The sequence below is a fragment of the Cyanistes caeruleus genome, chromosome 5 (assembly GCF_971803275.1).
Source record: "Cyanistes caeruleus chromosome 5, bCyaCae1.hap1.1, whole genome shotgun sequence".
NCBI lineage: Eukaryota > Metazoa > Chordata > Aves > Passeriformes > Paridae > Cyanistes > Cyanistes caeruleus.
In genome coordinates, this window is record NC_141705.1 from 59,590,801 (window position 1) to 59,612,519 (window position 21,719).

The following is a 21,719-nucleotide window of genomic DNA, read 5'->3' on the forward strand; positions in this document are numbered from 1 at the left end:
TAAGGAAGGGAAAGAGGAGAATCTTTAGGAAGAGGAATCTAACAGCTACTTGATGATACATCTTGATCCTTCCTTGCTCTTAACCCATTCTTACTCAACTTGCTGCAAATACAACTTAAAGAACTTATTCTTCCTCTGCCTGTGAGCTACCAACAGTATCACTCTTTTACAATTTTTTCCTCTGTTACCTGCCTGGAGTATTTCCCAAATGGAGAAATCCTACTACGTATACTAAATGAAATCTAAGTTATTAATAATTACTCTTCCTATGGAAAAGTTAAAACCATTTGAAAAATCTGCACTAGAATTATCAAAGTAAACCAGAAAAGCATGATTCTACCTAAAATTGTGTGTGCCATAAAAAAGTGTACAAAAAAACATGTCCATAATGGAGAAAAAAAAGAAACAAACCCTCAAGTCAAAAATGAAGTTTAATTACCATTCTGCTACATGAGAAATAAGTGAAGAAGTTAAAAAAAACCCCTAAAACTTGATGAGGTTTAGCCGCTTGTTAACAGTAAACTGTTGTTTATTTGTGTTTGGATATATTTTTTCCAGGGGAAAGGAAGTGTCTTTACAGTTACTCTCAAAAATACCATTAATGACACCAGGTAGACATAATTTGATGACTCTAGATTGCTGTCCATTCTGTAAAGAAATGTAATATTTGGCTCGCTGTCCATGTCATTGAAAAACTTCATGTGATCTTATTTTGAAGGAACTGAGCTCTTCATGACATAATCAGAAATATTTAGGTTTGGTCTGACAAAATGAGGAGCACTGCTGAACACTGTGGGGTGTCAAACATATTTAAAGACTGAGCTCAAGAACGGTATCAGGAAACAGAATATATACTTTTCTTGTATGAGACAAGTCATTAAGCCTATTGATGTCATCACCTTCCAAGCTTATAAGAGCTTCAGTTCTTCTTTGGAAAAAGGAGATGAATCAAGATAAGATACTAGACTTTCATGCTTCTCAACGTCCAAATAAAATCGTTTTTCATATTGCAACCAAAGTCTGTCAGGAGAAGTCATGTTGGAGTTAGTTTCTTTAGAGAGGCCAATTCCGGCAATAATATTTTGCAGTATTTGCAGTGAAACGTTACCACCTCAGTTCTCTTCTTGATCTAGGTTTGAAGTGCAAACAGTCTTTAAATAGTGTGATCAAGTACCACTCGTGATCAAAATTCTTCTCTGGTCTCTCCTTACCAGGTAACACAATTGAGATTTACCTCTTGTAACAGTAAAGGTACAATGGACAGATTAGTCTGAAATCTCTTTTAAGAGAATTAACATTTCATGAATATATCCTTAGTAGGTAATTAGAAAATCTAAACAGTGCTTAATAGGGAAGACAGCACAGACTGAAAAATAAATTCTTCAAGAATATTAATGAACTTGAGCTGCTGTTCATTTTCAAAGTGCTCTTAATACCACTGTAAATTGGAACCAACCTTTACTCGCAATTCAATAGAAGTATGTGTAGAATTATCATTTTTCATTGCCTTCAACAGAATAGGAAACTCTCCAGCAACCAAACTCAACACTGCACTAGGGGGAGATTTAGGCAATGGCAACAATGGAAAGTAACCACCAGATTTAAAAACAAAAACAAACAAGAAATCTTGTCTCCAAAGTAAAAAGGAAAGACCTTCCTCCTAAATTGTTCAATTCGTAAGATTTCTAACTCAACTGTTGACCATCTTTCGAAAACAATAGTAAGAAAAAGCAAGTCTTTTAAGTTACCAGTCTACACCAGACCTTGTCATCATACTAATTTATGCACATATTCAGTGAAACAGCTGAACAGTTGTTAAATGCTTCTCAGGGTTCATATCACTTAAACCCTTGGTGAATCAGTTGGAAAAACTACATATAAAAAGCAGAGACATGGAGGCAAGCAATAAATACTCCAGGAACACGCTGCTATTAAGAGCACAGAATATTTCACTGAGGTGTGGAAAGCAATTTCGAATTTCCCAATCAAGTTTTCTACCTTACGAAAGCACTGCTTTTGTGAACTTTGCATTAGACAGACCAAGACATTACCACCACCATGCTGGCAAAGAATTAGACACAATATCAAGATTTTTTTGGGTTTTGTTGGTTTTTGTTTTGGTTTTTGTTTGTTCGTTTGTTGGGTTTTGGTGGTTTTTTTGGTTTTTTGGGGGGTTGTTTTTTTGGTTTTATGTATTTTTCCAGAAAAATCTTTACAACCCTTCCCTTCTCATCACTACTTTTTGGGTTTCTCCAATACCAGGGTCTCTGATAAAATACAACATTCTCATATTCACAGTGCCAGAACTGCAAGGCTGAGGTAAGAATTCTAGCAGAACCTTCACTAACAAAGGAAATAAGCAAATAAGTCTGTCATAAATGTGGCTACAGCATACAGTCTCTTCCAAGCCAGAACTTGATGTCTCTGTCGTGAGAAACTGGAGGGGAGAGGTATAAGTTGACAAGTTTGAAGCATACATGCTATACATCCAGTCTTTTGGTGGCAAAAGAGAGTATCTTCTCTGTGCCTGGTCTATTTAAAGCAGACAGGGGCAGACTGCCACTGAAGGAAAAGAAATTCCATCAAAAAGAGCCCAGAAGAAAGGATCCAAATTTCCTACAAATGACAGCACCTTGCCACCTCTCCAAATATCCAATCTATAGTACAGACACTGTGAGCAAGAAAACACAGTCTTTGCACTCCCTATAACATCTTTAGCACAAGACTTATAAACTAAGTAAGGATCTTAAACCCTTAACCCCAATTTATTTCCTGATATAGGACACTAAGCACGAGAGCCTATTTATGACTGATGCAGATCACACTTGACACGACAACAAGCAGTGCAGCCAACAGTGCCCAGGTATCACAGATCGACTCTTATTTTTCCTCTGCTGGGACCTGTAGATGGTATACTCAGTTCATCTGTAAGCAGGGAATAGCACTGTAGTCTACAAGTCTACCATCTCTTCTCCCATGCCTAAATGTTTTATCAAGGATCAAAACAGCCTGCCTTGGTCACTAACGCTCACAGGAAACCATGTAACACAAAATGGAAATGACATAAAACTGGGAATTGAAAATGAAGTATGAATAGGGCAAACATTTTTACAATATATTAACTGCCTTTATTATACTGAAGTGAGATGACTTGGCTGTAAAAACATGAGATTTACAACTACTTCATCTTATACACAGAAGTAATTTACTTTTTTTGATGATCTCACGGCAGGGCTGGGGGGGAATTAAAATTTCTCTCAGGCCCACCCACAGAAGGAAGAGGAAAACAACCAACAAACTAAACAAACACCAGTTATTTACATGTTTCTAAAATCATGAGAACATGAACTTGTAACTTTTGACCTGAATTCCAACAAAGGTCATCTACAATATTTCATTTAGATCCAAGCAAATGCCTTTTCTTATGTACCAATAAAGTATCAAACTATTTTATTTCCCTATAAATTTAATATTTCCCATGATGTACAAGGGCAGTTTGATTTTGCAGCATAGTGAATTGAAGAATGAACCCAAACAAGCCACTGTCTCACTGGCACTGGAAAGAGAAGGAAATAGCAACATGGGAAAAAAAATAACTTGTTCACAAGTAAATCAGAAGGGGGGCGGGGGCCTGGGGGGAGCGGGGGGAAGAAAGAAAAGGAAAATGCAGCAACCAGAACTCAAGCAGCTGGTGCTCAGGGACTAGGAAGGACTTTGGCTCCACAATAACAGGATCAATTGCATAATCGCTGCTGCCTGAGAAGTTATACAATGTCTGCCCTTCTCATAATTAAGAAAACAAATAAGCAACAAAAGTCTTTTTAGGGCATGGAAGCTAATAAATTAAATACCACATGTGAAGTCCTACTAAAGAGAAAGTGCTCTGTAGTTTCAAACATTACTTTTTAGCTTACTGAAACATTAAACATCAAACTCTATGTTGACTGCTGCTGAAAACATCTATTTCCCCTAAAAGCAACATGTCCTAAAGCCAGTGCCAAGCCACAAGAATTTACCACCTGGCTTTTCCAGCCCTGCTCTCAGAAGACATGTTTGCATGTGAGAAAGCTGTCCTTAAGACCAGCTTGCATGACATGTGACGTCTCTTGCTGCTCTAGAACTTTATGAATTCTGTGATACTATGGCATTTGAACCAAAGCTGTAAACTACAAAAATATCCTGAGCACTACGATGATTCTAATTGTCCAACTGGATATTTTGTAGATAGCTTACAGGAGAACCAGTGTAATATTTATTAGAGAAATGAAGACAAGTCACCTTATGAGGAATGACATCACTGAAGAATGAGCAGGAAAGAAGTTTTCCTGAGTGGTCATGTATTGTGCAGACCCAACACTGAGGCATCACATGAAGACTGAAAGCGAAGTTTGATTCAAGAGTGAAAGGCCACAAAGATACTGCCTGCTAATTAAGAGGCAGTGGAATTTCAGTTTGCCAGCACTGAATCCATAAAGTTAATTCTAGCCTAATTATATAGCTCTCTCATTAAGGACTTGGGCCAAAAGAACAAGAAGCTCTATCTCCTCATCTAAAATTTGCATTTCCCTGTAACTATCTCTCTTCTGCTCCAAGTCTTGTCCATTTGGTTCTTCTTACCTCTGGGTCAGAAGTTTTGCATTTTTTCACCACGATTTGGGCTCACAGCCCAAAGCTACTGCATTGCAGAATCAGCAAAGACATGATGCAGCAATATTCCTGAATTTCTTTTGATGTGGAAGTACATGTCATTGCTGCCAATCTTTGAAAGCCATCCAGATAAAATTCAGAGGCCCATGGCATTTCAGAAAAAAGTTTTAAGAGCCCACAATGATGACAACTAAGATAGCCTCTTGACACTTTATGTCCTGCTGTTATTTTCCAGCTAGTGTCTAGAACACTGCAAAATTCACTGATTGTACAAAGACAGAACAAATATTCACTCTGCTACTCACCCCTACAGCTCCAAGCATTACCTCCTGTGCTCAGCACACACCACTTCCAGAAACGACTGCAGGAATTAGCAGAGAAGTGGAAATATGAGGATCTGTATTGCAGTGGAAGCACAGACCAATTTTAGAATTAAATACCTTAACCTGTATTCCTCTTGCCTCTAATGCCAACCTGTCAGCTCCTGAATAAGCAGACAGAATGAGAATGGCACCATCCCTAGTGAAGGGAAAGGAAGTTGCTAACCTGAAAGCCTGCTCAAAGGAATATGCTAGCCACGCCCTGATTCAGTATTGAGGGACCAGCAATTAGAGAAAGGCCCACTGCTCTCTTCTTAACTCACGAGTGCTGAACTTGCCTCAGGAAAAAGCAGCAGCTGCTGCTCTGCCTCACCAGGCTTACTACACTCAGCAGATTGCCTTGACCAGTTACAACTCCAGAAGCAGTGGCCAGGTCACAGCAGCATTCCATTAGCAAACACCTTAACAGGAGAGCAGCACATTCCAACTCCACCTTTCTTACACTTTTTTTTTTTTTTTTTCCTCCTATCAGGGGCTGCTGTAGATGGCAATAATATAATACTTAAAGCCCCTTACTGCGAATATGCTACAAAGCAGCATAGCTTTATCCATCATGTCTCAGTTCTGAATTAAGTAAGCCACTTACCTCTCCTAATGCTTCTGCAACAACTCACAATTTTGATTAATGACCTGCTCTGCAAAAAGCACCCCTTACACCAACTTCATCAGCAGTCCCCTCACTCCCCTCCTGGCTCCAGTAAATGCTTTGAATAATTCTCATATTCAGGGACTTGAATATAGAGCCATTTCACCTGCTCAAAGAGTAAAGCAAATTCTCATATTCAGGGACTTGAATATAGAGCCATTTCACCTGCTCAAAGAGTAAAGCAACACAAGGCAACTCTCAAGACACTACTGTACGCTAATCCAAGTGCAGCTGGAACAGCTATTGTGGCTAAAAAGTGCAGTGCACTTCCTTGTGGAAAAGAAAGGAAGATCTGAAAATCCCACCCACTCTCCCATTCCTTTTGGACTTGGTGTTAAGGAAGGAGCAGAAAGAAAAAAAACACAAATACAAAATGCTCCAGGACTACAAAAAGAAAAATCTGGCAGTGTAAAAAATTTACTTATAAGAGAGATACTAAAAATGCTAAAAGCTAAGTAAATAGTAAATTTCACAACTAAGCTTCCAAAGCTCCTCACTCTTCTACTCGCTTTCATTAGAAATGGTTTACATAAAGATGTGTCTTATTAGTAAATTCACAGATCAAACAGACAATTGACTCAAAAGAGACTTCTTAGGAAGCTAGGGTTGCTCTAGAGTTGATAATTTCTGATTGAACTGCTCTCTGAAAGTATGATCTTCAAAACAACACCTAAGGTAATGGGAATTAAGTACCTGCAAAAGACAATTATTTCCTCCCAAGGCTGTAAGGGCATTCCACACTCTGTCTTGATTCTGGACAGCTGGGTTCACACACTTGTGAGAGGTGAATTCCACCCTCTGTGTAGCTCAGCTGATGAGCAGTTTCTCTTAACTTAATCACCCACTATCCACTATCAGATACTTCAAGTCTATAATGATCTCTTTTCCAATGAAGAATGGACACACAACTAACTTAGACTCACTGCAGAACCCCTCCTAAGACTCCAGACTTTTTACATCCAGGTGATTTGTCTTCAGGCTTCACAAATATAATTGAGGTTCATTCTAGGTCCTGAAAAAATTTCTCCATTACATTAAATATATCTCTTTCATCAAAGAGGGAAGAGAGAAAAGAGCAAACTAGAAAGAAAGAGGGGAAAAAGCCCAAAACGCAATTATCAGTGACTTGGAAAAAAACTTACAAAATTGAGCAGGCATGTTCTGGATGCAGGAAGAAAAAAGGAGATGCATCCAGAAGACATGAAGGGGGTGCAAAATGGAAGACAGATTACAATTCTGTGAACACATAAGTCCTGAAAACCTATTTACTTCAACCATGAGAAGCTCAAACACAGATGTTCAAATCTGATTATTCCTGCTTTATAACCCTAAAGCTTAGTTTCAGAAGAGGTCAAAAAATGAAGGCAACAATAGCATAAAATAATGAAAATAATTGTAATTTGTTTTTTCTCTTTAAATCATTAAAAGGCTTTTGCCTGCTTTGTCAGTAGCATAATCTAGGAAATCCCAAAGCTTACTGTATTTTGGCCTAATAAAATAAAAATAAAAAAAAAAACCCACAAAAAAACAAAACCCAAGGAAAAAGAATCATGAAACTTTCATCCTTACATCATCCCCCCTCAGTCAACAAGAAATGAACACAAAGAAACAATATTAGGATTTAGGATTTACAGATCTTGCATTAAACTGAAGTTAACTCACTGATCACCAGTCCTATGGACAAAAGGGAGCCATTCCAGATTCTGTTAATCAGAAATAATTATGCTGATCCCCAATTACTGGTTCATGTATATGCTGAAACAAAAACAACAGCCATTGATTTGTTTAAAAAAGCAATAATATTTAGAACATCAAAGATATCCTGAATTTAGATGAAATGAAATTATTAGAAGCAATTAAGAGCTGGGAAAAAAATCTGTTTGGTCTTCAGTGTATTCTCCCTTTGATTTTTAATGATAATTAATAAGATCTCCATATTTAAAAAAAAGAAAAATTAAAAGGGAGGAGGAGCAAGTTCTGAGATGGGTCGAAGTGCATCAGGCCCATGCTGCTATGTGTGGTTTCTCCCCTGCTCTGACGCATTTCCAGGAGGACACCAGAGGAATTCTCTGTAGCAATCGTTTTCCAAGCAATATTTTGGCATGAATCCAAAGCATTTGTTTTAAAACAGAAGCCCAGCAGTCTGGATCAGCAACACAGACCTGCAGAAAGTCCATAAAGCATAATTTTCTTTCAAGGGCATATCAGAATCAGCATACAATTGAGATTATGCTGCACAAAAAAAAAGACTCAAATCTCACAAACCGTCAGAATGGATAAATGAACGCTTTAAAACAGCACAGACACACACACAACTCTCATTTGCTTTCTCTCATTAAGCAGCATTTTTTTGCAAGAGCAAAGTATTAAAAAACAAACAAAAAAAACACCGAGCCAGGAAAGAGAATTAATGCATTTGTTTCATTTAAAACACTCCCAGGAGCAACAGTAGCACTTACATGCCAGACTTACAAGAACAAACACTGCAAGAGAAACACTAACTGTGAAACAGGCGGGTCACTAAGCTGGGCTCTCCCACTTGTGGCAAGCTGACACATTCCTTCCGTCTGCTTGTCCCGACCTGTCAGCATTCCGCTTGGAAGTGGCTGAAAAACCTATAGCCATGTTGATAATGTAAAGTACATTCAGAGAGCACCTCCTCCTCTATCAGCCCAAAAGGAGAACTCCACCATCCAGCAAGAAGTGTCCAACAGGCCCAAGGGTAACTAGGTGTCACTAACCAGCCACATGAAGGAGGAAGGCAACAATGAGTACAAATAAACACTCTGTGACTCAAGAGTAAACAGTGTCAGAGGTACAAAAGAAATATTGCCTCTTAAATTTACCAAACTTTCTCATCCAACTAAAAAGCAGTGACAATTCTCTACCTATGTCCAAGTGAGACTGACTAGTGCTATTTCCTAAACTGAAAGATGATGAGTATTAGATTATTGTTATAATTTATTATTTATTAGTTTTATTATTAGTATCAGATGATGAGAAAATAGTATTGCATGATGATGGCAACACAGTTTTCTTAAGCTTGCAGATCTATAAAGATAGTTCAGAAGAGAAACTGTGTTTCAAGACCTACTGTGGCACTGCTTTGTCTCCACTTCCATCTCCCTGCCCTGTTGACAATACAACCAGCATGCTGGGAGCCAAAAAGAAAAACTGATTTAGTACTGGGAGGACTTCATAATTTGACATAGTCTGACATGCTTAAACTATTGAGGGGAAATTAAAACAAAAAACCACACACCAACATCAACAAAACAAAACACAGCACCACAGAAAACATACACCAAAACAATACCAAAATCCCACAAACCAAACAGACAAAATCACAACTCCTTACAAGTAATGGAATTTCTACCATTTTGAGACTGAATTGTGACTACGATAATACTATTTAGACAAGCTATCTTAGTTCAGATGTCTTCATCATTCTCAAAGACATTTATATTTGCTATCTTACCTGTATTATTAAATTGATCACTCTGAGATAAGCATAGTATTTCCACATGAATATACTCATTCACTAGCAGATATGGCACGTGCTGCTCAGCATCATTAAACTGATACTTTCAGCTCAGCAACCTCCATTTAATCACATTAAAGGTACACCAACTAATACAAGAAACAGAAGCCAGTAATTCATGCACACTAGGGGAGCAGGTGGTAATTATGAATCAGCTTTTTGGATACAATTATTTGCACCTCTTTGCAGACAGGGCACCTTCCAATGACACCCATTTTACTACCTCCAAATGTGTGACTACGTGCTAGAAACCAGAGTGGGAAGAAGGGATCTGAACATGCAGAGCACAAATCCCAAAAGAACCAGCAAGCCCATGGCAACGTAAGTTACATGACTCTCAGATGCAGAGGGAGACATCCCTGAACTGGGGAAGGAGGGGAGGGTTTCAAAGAAGGGAAGAAATACTACGGCATAAACCAGCACGCCAGACTACTTACTCTGAGACATCTAAAGGTCAGCCTTCTTATAGCTCAAGAGAGCAACCAGAATACAAATGACTACCAAACACTTAAATATATTTCATTACTGAAAGCTAAATTTATTATTGAAGGTCAAGATAAAGTTAAAAAGAGCCTGGGTCGTCATCTCTGCATGCAGATCGTATTTACACAGCTCAGGGCTCTTGGGCAAAGCAGATAATGGCAACATGTACAACACGTACTGGAAGGTGAGCAAACTCACTTTCAGTATGAAAATGAAACCTCTCAGGAGTGGTAACTAGCCAGGAGAACAGATTATTAAGCATGTAAGATTCCCCATTAACTCATAGCCATTAATTACATAGAACACTTTAAAAAGGGAGACCTCCATTCAAATAAAAGAATTCTGCAACCAATGCAGCATTGCTTATGTGGATAATCATTTCTTACCACAAAAAACATTTCAGTCATCCAAAGTTGATCATCACCACTGAAGCAACAGATTCTTTAAAAGGCAGTTGTTTTCAACTATGAAAGGACACCACATAGAGAGAAAAGATGTCAAGTACTGTAATAACAGTGCTCCAGTACACACGTTTTTTAGATATTGCCCTGGAATGCCCATGCTCTCTGTCCTTATCTCTTCCTCTCCTCCTCCTTTACCACACCCTTTTATTGAAATAAAAATTAATTTAGACTGGGCTAGCTATTCCTCAAGATGAATCAACATGACGTTTCAAAACAAGCAGAAAATGAGAGTAACCTATTAAGAGGTATAAATTTTGACACAGTAGTACAAGCCTACACACTTAGCACAAGCCTTCAGCTCATGATGAAGTTTTGCCATCCTCCTCCCAGACCTTTTCAACATCCTGTGAGGTCTGAGGAGTCCCACCTCTGAGACGATGGTGAGCACTCATTACAAATGCTATAAAATAGCATCAAAATACTTCAGCATAGCAATGAAAAAAAGAAAGGGAGAGCAAGGATGCTATTTTCCTTCTGCAAGAGAGGAATAAGGAACAGTATTAATGCAATACCTGTAAGCAAATGCACTCCACACAGCTCAGCCTGAGCATTACTCTAACAGTACCTGAGGAGAGAGCTGGAGGGCAACTCAAAACTTGTTTTTAACCCAAACACTAAGAGTCACAATAAAATGGTCAAAACAAAACCCTCATGTCTTGTTTGCCAGACTAGGTTTTTTCTTCTACTACTTATATGTTGTTAAGAAAGAAACTAGGGACAGAGGGAAAAGGATCTATTTTGCTGGTTTTACTTTTTATTGGTAGATTTTTGCTTGTTAACTAGCAAACTGGACATCACCACATAAACAGTAATTAAAAAGAAGATGAAAAGAATTCTACAAAATTCAAGATACATGCAGACAAATACGTCTTGTGCAGACTAAAAAATAACAGCAATATTTGAATTAAAGAGGAAAAAAAATTGAAAAAAATAGAAGTCTTCATCACACATCCATTTTCCATTCATGTAGGAAATCTTCCTGAAACATTTATACAGAAAGCTACTCAAGAAGAGTCTTCATATGTTAGTATGAAAATGCAACACTGTGCACTTCTTTAAATATCAAGACCATTGACGATCCCTAAACAGTGCAATTCTTTTTAAAACATGGATTATGCATAGACTTTTCGTCCAACATTATTTAATGCTTTAACAATAAAGTGCGACTTCTGACCAATGTTCTTCGCATGTTCCAAGTTAATAGTAAACTTTCAGTCAAGTCAGGGTGCTCCTGATGGAGCTCCTGTCCTTCACCTGATTAAGTGAAGGGTCACTTCTTTGAACATCCACCCTAACCCAAGTAAAACAGTCAAAGGGCACTTCTTTGTAATTAATTTGTTTAAATTCACAAAAGCAGCTTGCTTTCTCCTGCGTAGAGGTAAAAGCCCTCTACAAACTGTGCTAACTTTCCAACAAGGTGTGCCTCAGCCACTTTACTGGGACCTCACAGCTGCTGGCACATCACTGCTGCCCGCCACACCAAGAGCAAACACGGAAGTCTGAGCAACAGACCAGTTATAAAACCAACAGTGGACAAAAAAACAGTTACAATAAAACATCCAGTACTTTCATAGCCTACAACATTAAAAATTATCTTACTATCTTCAGTATCACATGGAAAACAAAAAAACAAAAAAAAAAAAGAAGAGAAAAAATCACTCTCTGCCTATCTGACACTGGGCTTCAGTTCCACTGTTCCTTCCCAGTGGACATAAAAGTCTCCCATGTTTTCATTTGCCATGTAAAGCATACAAAAAGCTTGTCCCATATCCTTACCTCTTTCTGTAAAAAGTCAGGCCTTTAAAAACACCATGCTGCCAACCTCTACAAATGTCCTGCTTCAATCATGGTTACAGATGTCCCTTCAACCAAAATTTGTCTGGTGTGTTCAAACTTTTCCAGGTGAACTTAAAATTTAAGATGAGTCCTTCCTCACATCACATAACAAAGAAGAGTATTCAGAGACAGCAACATTCAGTCTGTTGAACCCAAGTCAAGAAAATGTATTTCAATTTATTACAATCCTGCAGTGCTTGAGGTGCTCTACTTTCCTACTCATTGTTAGGAGTACTACAAAAGCAGGTCTAGGGATTTCCACCTCAGCACCATAATCCTCAGTTTAATGCAAAAAGACAATTCTCAGCTGAATTCCACACAGTATGAACATCTAATAATGATGGTAACCTTTTCTTTTCCTAAACTATTAAATAAGGTTATTATCTTAGTTTGTGTTATCATGTTTTCATTTGAAATGTTCATCCTTACTCAGGTGGCAAGTTCCAACTTCATCCTGCAAAGAATGATGGAAAAGAGGATAGAAAGAAGAGGAGAGTTTTCATCTTTCAAATTTATTCTGTCTGTGCCAGAGGAGCCTAAATCCTCACCTTGGTATATCCTCTACTCTGAGCTACTTCAGAAAAACATCAACTATACTGATCTCCGTCTATAAAGAAAGATCACAATGGAAAGACACACGGCTAGACTAAAAAGATTTTTCCAAGTACATTATTTGCAGCACACACACCTCCTCTGCTTCCTTTTATAAAAAAATGAGGAAAAAAACCCCGAAACAAACCCAAACAAACAAAAACCTAAACATTCATAACATCATCTGTATTTGAAGCATATAATATATACATATGTGCTTTACTGAAATAAAACCAGGTTATAATAACTTTAAGGGTTTAACTGAGCAGTAGGTTATCCCAATTCACACCAGGAAACTCTATGTCCTGATAGGGGTTGGGGTAGAGTTAATTTTATTCACAGTGGCTGGTATGGGGGTGTGTTTTGGATTTATTCTGAACTCAGGGTTGACAATATAGAGATGTTATTGTTATTGCTGAGCAGGGCTTAGACAGAGCCAAGGCCTTTTCTGCTCTTTGTACCAGCCATGCCAGCAAGGAAGCTGAGGGTGCCTGGGATGGTGGGAGGAGACACAGCCCAGACAGGTGACCCCAACTCACCAAAGGGATATTCCAGACCATGTGGCACCATGTCCAGTATCTAAAGTGAGGGGAAGAAGAAGGAAAGGGGATACATTTTGAGTGATGGTGTTTGTCTTCCCAAGAAATGGCTGTCTGTGATGGGGTCCTGCTCTCCTGGAGATGGCTGAACAGCTGCCTGCCCATGGAAAGCAGGGAAATAATTCCTTGTTTCACCTTGCTTGTGTGTGTGGCTTTTGCTTTCCCAGTTAAACTGTCTTTATCTCAGCACAGCTCAGGTTTCCCAGCTTTTACCCTTCTGATTCCTTCCCCATTCTTGGTGCAGTGCGTGTAAGTGGCTACATAGAGCTTGGCTGCTGGCTGGGGACAAACCCTGACACTAATTACAAGTAATTACAAAAAAATAAAAAATTCCTGCTACTTAATACAGCACATCCAGAGTCCTGTCTGTACAAAAACATCACCAGTCAGACTACGAGAGCTTTCAACAGACAGCAGGGAAGCCATGGTCTCTCCTATCCTGATCCAACACTGCTGGGAACGTGGCTGGCTATGTTGCTGGAAAGAAATAAAAGCAACATATTTCTGTCTCCAGAAATTGCTACAGTCAAAGTAAGACATGTTGCTATGGTGCCTTTACACACTCTAATAATGAAAAGCTTGAAAAGATACTCCCTGGTTACTTCATGACCCACTCAAAACCTAAATTAAGTATTCATCACTAGCTTAGGCTCACTGCTCAAAACTGTTAAAAAGAAACTTTTGCAAACCTAATGAACAAGCAAATTAGCATTCTCTTAGATCACATCCACAGAGGCTTTGTTTTTACATTTGTACTGTGGGTCACTGCTCAACTGCTGACTCAAGTATTAGTATTTAACTTGTAATGCAATACCAAAATGGTTTCTATGCCTTATTCCACATGACTGCTTATAAAATTATAACAAATGTTTACTTCTGCCTGATCAAAGAGACATTCTTTCTTCTGCAAGTGTAAAGAAACTTCCAAATGAAATAAATTTCACTCCTTCTCAGTCACTTTATCTGACAGGAAACCAGTGATGACAAGAATATTACCAGCTTTGATCATAGCTTTCTCATTCTCATTGTACCAGTGGCACCCCAGCCCAGAGCATCTTGCCATGCAAAGATTCCAAAGACGATGTAACCTCACAGTTGTGGGGAAAAAATGTCAACTGCATGCTTAAGGCTCAAAATTTAAAAAGTAATCAAATTGGTTTGTGTTTCCAATGCTTTAAAAAGCTGTAACTTGAGCCAATCTCACTACTGAGGGCCTAGACCATGACATTTCAACTCTGAGAACATCAAAAGACCCAACTTTTACATTAAGAAATGCAATCTTTAACTGTTTAGTCTGTCATTCTGCCGTATGATACATTCTGTACTCTGTACACTCACACGAATACAAACTAAGGCCTCATCTCATCCCTGGCTCTCACCTGAAGACCCAAGGACCTCCTTAAAATCCCATTAGAAGTAAACAAGCCTTGGCAAGCATCCAAATGCAAAACCAAATGCTAAGACCATCAATGGCACGCTGAATGCTATCAACATGGTGAATTCCTGTCCCTTGGTTCCCATTACTCCTTTGGTTGTCTTCAGGCAACTGCTCAGTTTGATTTTTCATTATTTTAGATTTTTTTTGTTGGGGCATTTTGGGGGTGGTTTTTTGTTCGTTTTTTGGGGCTTGTCCCCAGACTTCTGAGCTTGCTTCCATGAATTGCTCACCCCCTACTCTGCATACTTTGGCTGTAGGAATCACATGAACTGGTACTGCCACTGATGCCTCCATACCATAAAATAAGCTTTCCCTAGAACAGCTCTCCTACCACAGTACAATACTCCCCACTGGTATAATAAACCTCAGACATAAGCTCAGGCTCATTATGCCACGTGCACTTACATCTGATTAACCTTCTCAGGGATCTTTATCTAAGGCAGTCTGAACAGTCTTTCTTCCTTTCAGGATTGCCCATCATCCAAGCACTTGAAAAGTCTTTAGAAAGTTTTATTACCAAGCCAAGTTCATATTTTGTCATATTTTATCCCTCTGTGTCCTTTAAACATACCTTCTGGATACCCTAAGTATTTGCCTAGCCCTGCAATTTCTCTTTCTATTCCACTTATCTCGAATTAAACACAAAAAAAAAAAAAAAAAAAAAAAAAAAAAAAAAAAGGATATGCTTACAGTGCCAAATAACCAAACACAAACTTTAGGAAGTTCCTGCAGTACAAACCCCTTCTTCCTGTTACTGCCCATCTGTGAGCTCAGATTTTGGTTCTCAACAAGAACCAGGGATAAGAAGCAACACTATTTATCACCATGGCATTCAAACACATTCCACTTTCTGAAGCAACATCCCATCATCCATTACTTCACACAAATTAAACCATTCTGCTTTGGACAACACTGAGATTTTTACCATGTCTTCATATGAAAATAATAAATCATCTGGTAATACAAGAACATAAAACATGGTTCACTTGCACCCACATTCCACCTGTCAGGATGATACTGAGAAAAGTAGCATTAGGTAGAGCTACTCCCTCATACCCAATGCATGGTGATAACTGACAAAAGATGCAGTGACATAGAAAGCCAGATGTACGTTTTTCCCCAAGAGCTACTGATCCACACTCTCACTGAATTCATCACGTTCCAAATTTGAAAGACCCCAAAAAAACCCAAAACACCTAAGAAAGTGTAGGAGTATCTTCTCCTTCTAACCATAGCCATGTGTCTATCTTAGCACTACCAAACTGTCAGCTCTGAAGGTTTAGGGTTTTTTTCCCATTTGCTTATTTGATATAGCTAGTTTAAGATAAGGATCAATTTTGCTAACTCCCCCTTAACTCTGAAATCCTTCACTACAAATCATCAAATGCACATTCAAAACCAAAACTGTCACAGCCATTAGTAAGAAAACAGATGATTCAATAGAGGGACCAGCTTTATAGTTAAAAGGGTCTGACTTCTCTAAGGTAGGTGTCTTAGAACGGGAAAAAGAAGCTTAAGTTACCCATGTAACTGATGAATACTCACCCAGCCTGAAAAAGCAGGAATTTATCTCTTACATGCTTCCCTCAAAACAAAAAATTTTTGTAGAGCAAGAGAGAAAGGGATTAAATAAGCCACCCTGAAAATCCACTTCTTCCATATGTTTTCAAATTTACATACTGTCTGTACCTTAGGTTAGCCAACCTGATCAAAGCTTTTTCCATGCCATATTGTAACAAAAACACATGGAAATAACAATTTTGTGAAAGTATAAGAGCTAAACATTCTATTAATGAATATCTGATTGTTATAATTCAGATGCATCCATCTCATCTTTCGCTGACATTTCTTAACATTTGCCCAGAAATTAGAAGCCATGTGCCCTCGTACCATTCAACATCCCTTATTGTTTACGGTTCCCACACAATTCCCTCCTTCCTTGCACAACACTGTATTTGAACTCTACTGTAACTCTACTGTATTTGAAATGTCAGAAGATATTTTTTTACATGTGCAAGTTTGGCAAATCTGTTTCTATTCTGCGATATGTGAGAAGAATTACAAGTCACATGCTTAAGACAGGAGAAATCCATCACAGGATAGTGATGAAACACCAAAACCAGCAAAGCAGTCAAACCCTTCTTCCCTCAAACGGGAAAGATCCCAAAAGATGGCATGTAGCTCTCACTGGAATAAAGTAATCCCAAAGAAACATCAAACATTTTTTCCTTCAAATCTCAATATAGTTTTACTTCCAATATCACAGCTTTGCTCATCAGGTAGGGAGATAAAAAAGAAAAAATTACAGCATTAAAAAAAGCCACAAATATTCTCTGATGTCATTCAAAATTTCAAAAACATCAGCACAATTGTCAAAAATCATGTCAATTGCACATTTCCACACAGAACAAAAATCAGAAATTTTTGCCCCAGAGCTCTTCATGGGAAAGAAACGAAAGATGTAATTCATCTTCACTCATAAAAGACTTATAGGAAAGAAAAAACCCTAAACTCCTGCATACTTAGAGCAAAGCAAATAGAAAAGGAACAAGCCACATTCTTCCTTCTTTGGACTGGACAAAGCTGCCCTTCGCACCTGTTTTGAAAGCCTTGATACCAGCCAACAGCTCCTAGCAGGTATAAGAAAAGTTCCCCCAACGGTGACACCAGCACCTGAGACCACACCATGGCCTCCTCAGCAAGGTGTTGCCATCCAGTCCTCAGGGCAGCCACCAAGCCCCTGTTTGTACCAGGGAGGTGCTGTACACACTTACCTGTAATATCCAGAAGAACAGAGGATGTGACCAAAAAGCCTTACACTAGTGCCTCGTCAAACATGGGTTGCTTGCCAAACAGATGCTCTCAAGGCTGGATCACCACTAACACATACTCAGTCCTGAAAAGCTTGCAGCGCTCTCACCTGAGCCAAGAAGCTGCTCTCACCTCTCCACCAATGACTTCAGCTAAAATATTACATCCTGCCAGCAGGATTTTGTACCCAGCAAAAGGATATGGCAACACTTTCCGCACTGTCTGTGGGACAGCAGCTTAAAACAAATGGCACAGGGACCTTATAATTATGTCCTGTTTTCTCCTCCCTGGCCTGGACAAGGTATGAACAGCCTAGCAGCAGGATGCAAAGTTTCCGATAAAAGATAAACTGTTTCACCCTTGTAAAGCTCCTGTTATTTATTACAAAACTGTAAACGAAATTACAAAGTTGAAGAGAGCTGTTCCAGGAGATGTGACTATCTTACACCAATGCACCTCAGACCTTCAACACATGAAGGCTTACAGACTCAAGCAGTTGGTCACTTAGGACAGATAAGTAACAAAAAAAGCACTTTTTAAAGCAATCAGCATCCCAAATACATCAAAGAAACTAATACTGTTAAGAATTTGTCATAACTTGGACATTTTGAATAGAGTACTATTGGAATCAGCAATACCACCAAGCATGAAAAAAGAATCAAGAAGGAAACCAGTAAAGTTAAAAGCTTCTGTATTAAAGCCATAAGGAAATAATTTGTTTTCCACCTACACACATATCCAGAAATTGTACTGTGGACCAACAGAAAATTCTATCTCCCCTTACAAAATGCAAGTTACATATAAGTAACATACCATAAGAATAGACTTCCATGGTACTAATTATCAGAAAAGCAAGCAAGCAAGCAATAGGGGGTAAACTGTGACTTAGATGTACAGTTTCTCACAGCATACTTTATCTGTATTCCTCAAAATCTGTTTATTTTGGACAAATGACATAAGACTTCCCCATGGCAGGAAGTCCTGCAAGTCAAAGGCCACTGCTGAAACAGTATTTCCACTATTTTGCAATAGGGACTTAAAATCACTTACGAACGTGAACAAAACTGCTAATTAACATGAACAGATTCGTCCTTTGGCAATTTAACCATCCGAGAGGGAACCACTGTCTTCTTCTCTTTATATTTTTCAGCTTAGCGCATCTTCAGAAACCCAAGTGAATGCCCAGAACCCAGCAACAGAACAGTTAATATCAACATTTGGGAAGTGAAACACTATGTTCCAACACCAAAGTTTCCAAACAATCTCATGACAGTCCTGAGCATTTCAAAGGGCAAGCAGAACATCTGCCCACACTCACCCCCATTCCCTGCTCAGAAAGCACCAATGAAGTTTCCTGAATGCTAAAAATCCCACAGAACACTTGTGGAAAACTATGAATTAGTTAATGCAAGGCTGGTGGATGTGAAACACACTGTTGCATTCCTCTAAGAGCAGCACACTGTTACATCCTAAAGACCTGCTTGCCTTGCACACTTCTGGCAGTTTAGCTCCACTAAACCAGAGCTAAGTACCAAGGTTTGTGTAGCCACGCAGATGGCTGTCAGATCACCTTCTCAGACCACTCCTGTATCAAGATGCAACAAGATAATATAGCCTTGTTATGTCAAGGTTGAAATTATCAAGAACTATATTTTTTTTTTACTTAGCATCTTTCTGTTACCATTCTGAATTAAAAAAATAAGCATTCTTTTCCCACAGTACTGTGTGGCACCAGTACTACCAAGTAGGTGATCTTGATGTAGGGAGCTGGACACACCAACCCTTACTTAAACCTTGATATAGAATAGTTGTAATACATTTTCAAGTGGGTGCTGAAGATATTAAGTCCCAGCAGCACTGTGCTTAACTTGCTTCAACGAGGTAATCAGCTGGCTAAGAGATGCAATATGACCACAAAACCCAAAACATACAATATTTTTATTCCAAGTCAAACAGCCTAAAATTGCCCAACAAACTAGAAAAGCAAATGTGTCCAGTTCCTTAGAAACACATACCAAACTGAAGAATACCATTCACTATCCTCTAATCTGATATTTGAGAGATTCTTCTACCCAAAACACCTAGTTATCAACAAGGTGTTGATAACACCAGCCAGAGCTGGCTCCAGTTGAGCTCAACAGACCCGCACCACATAGTGAGGAGACACCCATTCAGAGTCCAAACGTGCAGCCAAAGTTAGACTGCCAGCACTTTTTGACCAGGGCCATGGAACAAAGACTCAATGCCATGTTAACATGGACACACTTCCAGGACACAATGCCTGCCTGCCTATAAACTAAAAGCAAAGAAATGGACTTGGCTGGCTTACTGCCACTGACCAGTTCCCACAGCAGGTAAGCTCATATCTTCAAATGCTGTATGTCTACAAAGATTGCACAGGATGAGTGAGATATTGCAGAAATGTCAGTTCACGCAAACTGTACAGTTTGTTTACATAGCCTACTTCAAGATACTGCTAGCTTATCACTAAAATGTGCCAAGGATACAATAAGGCTGGCTCTCTGCAGAGCCTGACTGGATCCACAGAGTCTGTGAGCTCAGGAATATCCTATAGCTGTACGGCCATAACAGAGCACAGAGGCATGCACAGGCATTAGGCAGCAACCCAGCTCTGGTGGAGAAAAATAACTTCTGTTAGCTAAAACATGCAAAATTTACTTTTCTTAACAGGAAACCCACCACTTGTTTTCCATAGTAAAATTTCATGGTCCAATATGTGGACACACATGGACCTCATCACAAACCTACATTAGCAAGAAACCAAAATTCAGTCATTAAAATAAGGCCAGGAGTCACAGCTCCACACTGAAATCTTGCAAGTTACTCTAGTTAACCAAAAAAATTCAGTTAAATCATTTATGAAACTATAGGCCAAATTAAATACATATAGTCCTCCGCACCTCTTCCGTAAGTGTTTCGCTATGCAGGCACAGCTAGAAATTATAGTCCTAATCTTTCAAGGTGAACATCACACAGGGTTTCAGCACCGAGCATTACTGACTGGTCTCTATGCAAACCTCTCCATTTGCGTGGACCACCTCCCAGAACTGCAGGGCGAAAACCACGCTCAAGACAAGGGGCAGGTACTTCAGCAACCCCGCAAATCCCCCCAACACTATGTTCAGAACCCTCCGAGAGCCACGACCCCCGTGTCCCCGGGGACGCACCGGGAACAAACCTGTCGGGTTCTGTAACTTCAGTGTCCCTGCCGCACCGCAGGGTCAACACCTCGAGGCTGCCGCCAAAATCAGTACCCGCATAAAAAATCAAAATAAAACGCGGGGGTGAAAAAGCCGAGCCGACCCACCGCCCCTGAGCCGCCCAGTGCCTGCGGCTGCACGGGGCGACCCCCCTACGCTCCCTGCAGGCCCTCCCCGGAGCTGGCCAGGCGGGGCCCTCCCGCACCCCGCCGGGGCTCCCGCGGGAAAACCACCCGACCCAGCCACAACAAAGGCGGCCGGAGCGGCCCAGCGCCCGCGGGGCTCCTCCGCGACCCCCGGGCTTCACCCGGGCCCCTCCTCACCGCGGCCCCGGCACAGCCCGTGCATTGGAGCCGGAGGGGGGGTGCCCGCGCAGTGACAACGATCGGCCGCCCCCGGCACCTGCGCCGCCGCCCCCTCCTCCAGCCCGGCCCGGCCGCTCGGTATCCCCGGGGAGCGGGGCCTGCGGCCGGGCCGAGCAGGGCCGAGGGGGCGCCGGGTCTCCCCGGGCCCGCCGGCGGCGCAACAAAGCGGCGGGGCCCGGGGGGCGGCGGGAAGCGCCGACGGGCACTCACCGGGGGGCGGCGGGGTCCCGGCGGTGCCGCTGTGCCGGCCCGGGGAGGGGGCGGCGGGCGCTCCGTCCCTCCTCGTTCTCCTCTCTCCGCTGTGCTCTCTCCGCCAGCAGAGCTCGGCTCGGGGGGTTACGCGGCGCGGCGGCCGCGGCCAGGCGGTGCGGGCCGGGCCGGGAGGGCGGCTCCCCCCGGGCGGGCTCCGGCGGGAGGCACCGCCGCCGCCGCTGCTGCACCGTCCGGGCGCCGGGGTCGTCCCGGCCCCATCAAGGCCGGGCCGCACCGAGGGGGCCGCGGAGGGAGCGGGGCCGCTCCCCGCGGCGGCTGGTGGCCATCTTAGTCCTCCTCCTCGGCGCCGAGTGCCCCCTCCCCGCCCGGCTGCCAGCGCTGCCTCCTCCCTCCGCTCCTCCTCCTCCTCCTCCCACTGCTCCCGGCTGGCTGCGGTCGCTCCCGCAGCCCGGGGAGGCCGCCCGCGGAAAGCTGGTCGGTGCTG

The 21,719-nt window shown here is 41.0% G+C and overlaps 1 protein-coding gene across 12 annotated transcripts in view; it reads right to left on the reverse strand.

The window, feature by feature from the left end:
* WDFY3 (WD repeat and FYVE domain containing 3) overlaps window positions 1–21,719 on the reverse strand; it is a 157,489-nt gene that overhangs the window by 135,391 nt on the left and 379 nt on the right. For 5 of the 12 annotated variants that reach the window (XM_086889641.1, XM_086889640.1, XM_086889637.1 and 2 more), the window contains exon 1: window positions 21,233–21,409. The exons of 4 other annotated variants lie outside the window; for them this stretch is intronic. The gene's annotated coding sequence lies outside the window, so the exon portion shown is untranslated. Of the gene's footprint in view, window positions 1–21,232; window positions 21,410–21,719 lie in introns of those variants that run through there. 3 more of the 12 variants (XM_086889628.1, XM_086889642.1, XM_086889635.1) reach the window with 3 other exon arrangements.